Source organism: Thalia democratica, chromosome 5 (assembly GCF_965202585.1).
Source record: "Thalia democratica chromosome 5, ktThaDemo2.hap1.1, whole genome shotgun sequence".
Classification (NCBI taxonomy): domain Eukaryota; kingdom Metazoa; phylum Chordata; class Thaliacea; order Salpida; family Salpidae; genus Thalia; species Thalia democratica.
This window is the reverse complement of record NC_139169.1, coordinates 73472838-73481436: the sequence shown is the minus strand read 5'-3', so window position 1 is coordinate 73481436 and position 8599 is coordinate 73472838.

Below are 8599 nucleotides of genomic sequence, written 5' to 3'. Positions count from 1 at the left end.
TAAACTTATAAATAACTACCTAGATATGCTAAAATATCTCTTTTCAACAACAAAACTTTGTAAGTTAGAGTTCGTGTAAGTTAAGTCACTTACATTTATACTTTATTTAATACGAAAATAATATTTTTTAAACTCGTTTCCAATCTCACTGTTTGTTTATCTATTTAAAATACATACTCGGAAGCATCTGGCAAGCAAATAAATCCAAGTTGTTGTTTCAACACAACAAAAAATGTTCCAGCAATAAAAAAAACATTCCTCGAATTTAGTCAATATATAGAATTTTTTGATTTATTTTTTCTTCTAAAAATTTGACGGAAAAGAATAAAAATATCTATCATTTTGTACGTTAGTGACAAAAATACAATAATTTATCAAGTTCGAATTCTCAAAGGGTTGAAGAAATCATTTTTGTTGGTTAGTTATTATTTTTGTTTAGAATGTAGTCGTTTTTTAACTAAATTTAGCAAAAAAAGTTTGAAATTGATTATAATAATACAGCAAAATTGTTTACAGTAAGTTGCAACATTATGTATTTAATCTAACAAAATAAGAATCTTAATTTATATAAATTAATTGTTAATAATAAATTGTAAATAATAAACTATGTTATTTAAACAAGTGACCATATGTTTGGTTTAAAATAGCATTCTAACTTACTTGTGACTTATACAGAATTACTTTTACCAGATAAATAATAATATACTATTTAAGCTATAAAAGTGTACAATACGATGTAAAACATAACCAGGTTCAATAACTGATTGTCTGAGCGAGTTACATAATATTATTCAAAAAATATCAGTGTATTTACAAAAGTCAATCCGGGTATTTTTTAAACCGTCATTCAAAGACAGATACGTGCACATTGAGCACAATTGTTAATCGATATATCGGCTAATAAACAGCTAAAACACTTGGAAGAAACATATTACTTTCTGTGTATCTTTTAAAATTTAATTACCTGGCAAGTAGCTCGCTATCAAAAACAACTCCTGGAAACTTTCCATGATTCTGTAGCTTCTGCTCGATCATCAACATATTTTTCTTTAAATTTTACTAAATTATTAGTTGTTGTTAAGGTTTTTAATCAATGTTTATGCAATTAAAAAATTATCCTTCATAAACAAGGTTAAGTTTTTCGATTGAATTTTAAGGCAGTTAAAATAACTTGTTTATGTATTTACAATAACAAATTTTTTTACCATAAAATTAAAAAAAAAGATAGTTAAGTTCAAAATGCTTAGAGTTGAAATTATGAAAAAGATCTATAAATACCAAACATTTTTCAATACAAAAAAAAATATTGTTGTTTATTTGAGAAAGATGTGTATTACCTGATTTCTATATTTAATTTTCAAACCATGAACCAGTTTTAGTACATACTTCTTAAGTGCTTAAATATCACAGTATTTTAATTTTTATACTTTGTGTAAATACAACACATTTATTAGTAAAGACAATTAAATCCTATTTATTGCAACTAGCATATATCTTTAATGCATTAAAAATTATTCGAAAATTATAATTTTTAACGGTTTGAAGAAAACAAAACATTTTACCCTTGAAATAGAACTCAAACACGCGCATAAGGATTTAATACGTCATAAAGCGATTGCGCGTCAAGAAATCTAATTGTACTCGCTTGTACTTGAGATACAGGCAATTTATAGCTGAACTTTTTCAAGAATTTGTATTTTAATGTGAATCTTTAAGAAGAAAAACTGGTGAAAAAGGTTCATTCAGGTTCTTTGGGAATGTAAGTTAATTGATAGGGATTTGTAAGTTTTTTTGAGATTGTTTAGTTTGCAATAAAATGGTTTACTAGTTAAGCCTTTAACTATTTTTTTTATCTTTAAACTAATATATAAAGTAGTTTGGATAGGTTTGTTTATAGAATATTTAATGAAAATTTAACGAAACAACTCTAAAAAACATCTTAAAACTGTTAATAAAAATGGGTTAAGTCAAGAAAAAAAATTACAACTTAAAAGTAAGCTTACATACACAGTTACATGAAAAGACTTATTTTTTTCAGAGATAAAATATAATTTAGTAATAAAAGTTGCTAACTTTTAATTTTATTGCATCTTGCAAAAGACCCCTGTTTTATAGTTTCTAAATAACCATGTTCGATATATCTTTAAGCTATTGTTACTTGTTTATTAAACTATAAGTACGGTAGTTTAATTCATAACAATAGTACACTTGTACAATTAAAAGTATATAACTATTAATTTACTTAAAGCATTATTTTTTCGGTATTTAAAAAATACAAAGTTTTTAAACTTCAATTTAACTTTCAAAAGCTTATAAAATATATAACAACTTTGTAACTAGCAATTAAATAAATTAAAAAAATTCTTAAACATAAACTTATCTCTTTAGCATTAATTTTAATTTGAAGTTAATTTAGTTTATTTATTTAAGCTGTGTAGAGGTCTGTATTTTAGTTTTGATAAAATATGTTTTTGTAAAAAGTAAATTTTTAAACTTTAGTTTATAAACTTTCAAAAGACAATTTTACGACATTTTCAAAAATTCTAGTTTAATTTAATTTGTGTTCTGTAGAAATGAAATATTTAGGAAAAAACAATAAAAAATCTAATTTGGACATCTGTTGGAAAAGTTCAAGTTTTATTGATCATTTTTTGAAGCTAAGTAAAGTATATGAATAGTTATGTTTTGCAGTTGTTCGATAATTTTATAGTTTTTTTGTTTTATTTATTTTTTATTTTCAACGAACTATCAAAAAAAAAATTCTAATCTTTTAATCTAAAGAATATAAAAGTCATAAACAACTTGTTACTTATTTTGTTTTCGACTTTAAATTATTTTAATAAATTTACAACGTATAATTACGTTTATGTACTGATAAAACTATTTGAAAATTAAACACTTAAAATTCAGTAATTTTCGCAAACAGTTTGTGAAATTACTTTTTTGTCAGCTTAGTAATAACCTAATGGAAGCCTAAGTGGAATAAAACTAACTTTAAAACCGATTCATTTAGAATAAATCTTAAAAGTTCAAGGTTGTTGCTTTTTAAATAAACAAAAACTTAAAGTTCTTTTTTTTTTAAACCCCTACTAATCTTATTAACAGCTTAATTACACAAGTTTAGAAACCAAAATTAGTTTAGTTACAGCTTTAGCGATAACTTTATTTGCGCTGCTTATTGGATCTTTTTGTAAAAGAAGTAATTTTCAATTAAAACTTTCAGTGAAAACTTTAAATTTTAATTTTAGTGTCCTCTAATGGTATAATTTTTATTTAAACTTTTTTATATATCTTTTACTTGTGTTAATAAACAGTTTTCCTTTTCTTTATTACATATGATTATTCCTTTTATGTAACTTTCAAATACTTTTTCCTGCATAAAAAAGGTTTAGAAACTTTTTGACAGCTATAAATAATTTCATAACGTTTAAAAATATACCTTAGCTAAAACAAACTAAAACAGCTATATATGTGTTCAAGATACTGAATCATATACTACCTATTTTAAAAAAGTTTTTCGGCAATCTAAATATTTCTTTAACAAAATAAACTATAATTATTTTCTTCTCACAAAGTAGATACCTCTATTTTTTTTTTCAACAATCAAACGTATAAGCTTTATCATAACAACTTAACAATAAAATATTTTTAAATCCTTATATTGTTAAAAAATATATTTAAATATAAAAAGATATAACAACTGCTAGTTTTTTTTTACTGCATAAAACAACTACATTAAAAAACTCAAACACTTAAGATTTTGTTTTGTGTAGTAAAAACCACTTAATCGATTAAATGTATTAATTCGTAAATAAACCGATATTAAAGCGATTTCTAAAGGTGATACTAGAAAGTTATTCCTATAAAACAAAGAAATAAAAAAATTATATATCTAGTTTTTGATGGTATGCTTTTATTATATAAATAAAACTAAATGCTAAGTTAAAATTTTAGTAAAATTTAAGATTAAAACAACCAAACTTAAAACTTAAATGTAATCTAGTATTTATTCTAAAACTGTTAATAGTTTGGTTATTTGTAAAGTAAGCTAAATTTTTACGTCTTTAGTAGCATGCTTATATTAAATATCTTGGAATAAGAACTATGTTTAAGTAGTGAATAGTTAAAAGTAAAATTAAAACAAGATATAACTCTGAATTAAATAATTAAACAATTAAATATTTTTTTTTAATTAAATTTTACTTAAATTTTAATACTTTAATAATGTTAAATAGCTTCGAAATATTGAAAAAATATTAGCAATATCAAATTTTATACTAAGTTTTAACAGTAAAGCAAGCTAAATTTATACAAAGTTAAGAAAATTCTGCATGTTTCCAATAAAATTGTTTCATAAAGCTGTTTTTTGATTACAGTTTTTTTTTACTTCTGAAAATAAAGATTATAAGAACTATTTTTCAGTTTAATAAGATGAAAATTCAAATTATCAGTTGTATAAAACACTACTAAATTATAAAATGGTCAAACCATATATGATCTTAACATACTTACATATTAAGTAAAACTTCAAAACTAAAATGTTTTGCTGCAGGTTGTTGTTAAAAAATATCTACAGAGTTCTAATGACAAATGTACAAATTTAAGATATTTTACTTTTATCTAAAACATCATATCTTATTGCCTTATATATTAAGACATAAAAGCTAAAAACAGTTCAACTCTATATACTTTGTACATTGTTTAAAATAGGGCAGGAAAACTTTTCTAGTCAGCGGGTTAAATTTACAAAAAGTTATTACACAGACCACGTAACTTTAAGAATTATAAAATTAATAATTAAAAAACTCTAGAAAAGATAAATTTAATAAAAAAAACATTAATTAGGATTATTTTTTATTAAAATTCGTATTATCTTTTTCCTAAACAAGACGTTAAAAGGTATATGTGGTGTGCGACTGGATAACCGAAAGGTTCTAGGACCAAGTGTTATGAGACTTTTTTGTCGCTCAATAAACTATAAACTATTAAAATAATATTACCATACATTGAAGTCCACTTATTTAAGAAAAAAAAAATCGAAATACTTAGGTTTTGTAGATACTTTTTAGTACAATTTTGATTTTTTTAATGAAAACTTGAGATTACAGCAACATTATTAAATTGTTTTATTAAAACAAAAACTTTGTGTAAAAATGACTTTATGCTTAGTATAAATTAGTTGACTGTTTTTTTTTATTTTAAACTTCCTTAGTTTGAATTTTAATTGATTTGATTTGTTAAACTTCTATCGTTGTTTTTGTAGACATCTGTAGGTTGCATTTACTATCCACATAAAACTTTTTTTTAATCTAATTTTGTTAAACTAGTTACAAGATTATAAAAAAAATTTGAAGTCAATGACAACAACATACTTTTAAATTATCCATAAAAATATACTTTAAAAAATTGACCGAGTATAATGTTTTTAGATACAAAGAACATATTATCAAACTAAGTATTAAGTTTTTGTTTGTATAACTTGGTTTATAATTTTATTTTACTTTGTAAGCGTTTTTTTTTGAAATTATATTTACAACGAATTCTTCAATAAGGTCTTAAATCAGAGTTTCCCAAAGTGGGCTAAGTAGCCCCCTCGAATGCCATTACAGTCGTTTAGAAGGTCATAAGCAGCAAAGTAGGCAAGGGGGAAGCAATGAGTAGTAGAGTGGCCATGAGGTTTTATTTGGAAACTTACTCTAGATATTTTTGAGCTGATGATGTAAACCAAAGAAAACTACAGGCGTTTCTAATTTTAGCTTTGAAACTTATACTAGATATCATGTAAAACTTCAGGAAGTTTAGGGGCCATAAGCTGTAAAAGGGGGAGCCACAAGGCCATAATTTGAAACTTACACTAGATATTCTTGAGTTGATTATATAAAGCAAAAAAGGTCTTAAGCGTTTATAATGGTAGTATTTGAGTAATCTTTTAGGAGATGACCATAGCTTTTTTAATTTCTTAAAAAGGGTCGTTAAGAAAAAAAAGTTTGGGAAACCTTGTCCTAAAGCATGGGCTACCAACAAAGTTAAACGAAAATATTTTTTAAAGAATAATTGTAATATTCTAATACTACGATTTACTTGATAATTTTTAGATCTATGAACCTAATACTTTAAGTTTCATTTTTTAATCATAACTGGCCAATAAAGATAATTAATGAGAGCCAAATAGTTTGTAAAGCCTTTATTTTAGTATTATTTTTACTCATTCATTGTGTACGATAACTTGAAACAATTAAAATCCAGAATATACTGAGACGTTGTTTTAGGGAGTGCATGCTTGTTAGACGTGTTTTACACTTGATAAAAACTTTAAAACAACCCAGTAAAGTTATTTATAGATTTGTTTGATTAACACTTTGCTTACAGTACATTTGTACAAATAAAAGTTTGTATAAGTTTTACTAACTAGTGTAATCAGTTTTGTGAATTGAGATTTATTTTTTTAATGATCAGTTTGAAATACAAAAGGTTAATTTGTGCACAAATGATGATAAAAATAATATTTTTCTTCCCTATACAACTTATCTATTATTTTTGAAGTATACACTTTTGTAAATTTTAATTGTACCTAAAATGTGTGTTTAATTTTTAGTCTCATATTGGTAAATATTTTATGTTTGAGTATTGTATAGCGACAAAGATATACACTTAAATTCAATACCAATTTATCATAGTTTGATAGTTCCAAGCAAGCAATGTTCATAAGAAATTAAACTAAAACCTTTGTGTTCAAGTACTTTAATAGACTAAAGAAGTTTTTCTGCACATGAGTTGTGAATAGATCTACGGAAAGTATAAAGATTTTAGGGTATATTAGCAAAAAAACATGAATGATACTGTAATGATGTAATTAGGTGAAGTACTTTACAATTACGATAATTTCTCAGTTTATTACGTCAAGTATTGTTTCACCATAAGTTTGTGACAATTTAAATGTTTTACAAAAGATTAATTACTTTTTGTCGAGTTATATTAAAACATTAATAAATACACTATTTGAAATTGGGAACCGCTCAGTTCTAACCCGCGCAATTCCCACCCGATCAAATCGGAGAACTGGTTACAGATCAGTTAAAACAATTTCGGTTTGGAATTGTGTGTATACACAACAACGAAAGTCATTCAGATATGACATGGTTGCCACTGTTCAAGCTGAGAAAAATTTGACTTTTCCTGATTTTTTACCAAAATTTTCCTGACTTTTCTAAATCAAAATCTTAAATTAAAATTTATTCTAAAATACATAATCTAACACTTGAAACTAAATAAAGCTTTCAATCTAATTTTAATACAGGTTAAAAACAACAGTTTTTTGCTGGATTCTATCATCAAACTTCCAGTACATCACTTGAACTATCTGTGTATGATTGATGTTTGCAATCAACTGTTCTATCAGCAAAATACTTGTATATTACCTTATAAACACAGCTTGTCTGAAAAAAGACACATTTTTTTAGCATTTCCTAGCATAAATGTATCTAGATAAACAAACGACATATAAGGACATTACAATTTAAACCTTGAATTAATAACAAACTTTCACAACTAAAATCTTAAAACAATAACAAATTTTTACAGTTGAAACCTTAAAACAATAAAGAACTTAATCAAACACTGTTTTTAAAACTGTATGTACTAAAATTTATTTTTTCAGTTTTTTTATAAGCATTTCAACCTCTTCATCTAATGAAGATATGGTTTCCTTCATCTGAACTGCATTTGGCTTCATTTTCTTGGCAGTTAAATTCATTTTATTTAAATCGCTCTCATCTGCTGCCCATACACTTGTTGAAGAGAATCTTTACTCTAAATCAAGCCACAACTTGTGGGCTTCATTTCTTTTGGCACTCATTGATTTTTACTACCATTTAGTATAAAGTTTGTGACAAATAAATATACTCTTATTTACTTTAAAAACTTAAGTTACTCTATAAAAAATACAAATAATAAGTAAAATAATCTTGGCATATACCTCTCTTATAATTTATTTTATAAATTTAAACAGCTTTGAAAAAATTATAAAGAGGTAAAGTATACCTATTAACTTGTTACATAAAATACTAAACTAACTACTTAGTTATAAAGAACTCAATTATTTACTTAAACAAAAAACACCTTGATTCTAAAATTATGCTAGATAAACTTTTGTGTATATATCACAGTTATATTGTCCTTGCTACAGATCATCAATACTAAAAAGCTCACAAAATCTGCTTGTTCAAGTAGGGTACTTTTTAAATATGTTAATAGAAAATTTTTACAGTTTTGTAAAGGATATTTTACTAATTTATACTAGATGAAGGCATTGGAAATAAAATTAAATATTTTTGTAAACTTCTAGGAAAATTTGGGAATTTTGTTCTGACTTTTAATTAATTTTTACCATTTGAAGGCTTTGGAAAACAAGGAATTTTGTTAATTTAAACTGACAAAATCTGACTTTTTTTTAATTTTATCAAATTTCCTGACTTTTTTAATAACTCCCCACTTTTTACTGACTTTTGTCATTTTTTCAAAAATTTTCCTGACCGAGTGGCAACCCTGTATGAATTCTTGAGGTCTATGCACCGTGAATAAAACTCAAAATTTTTGTTTT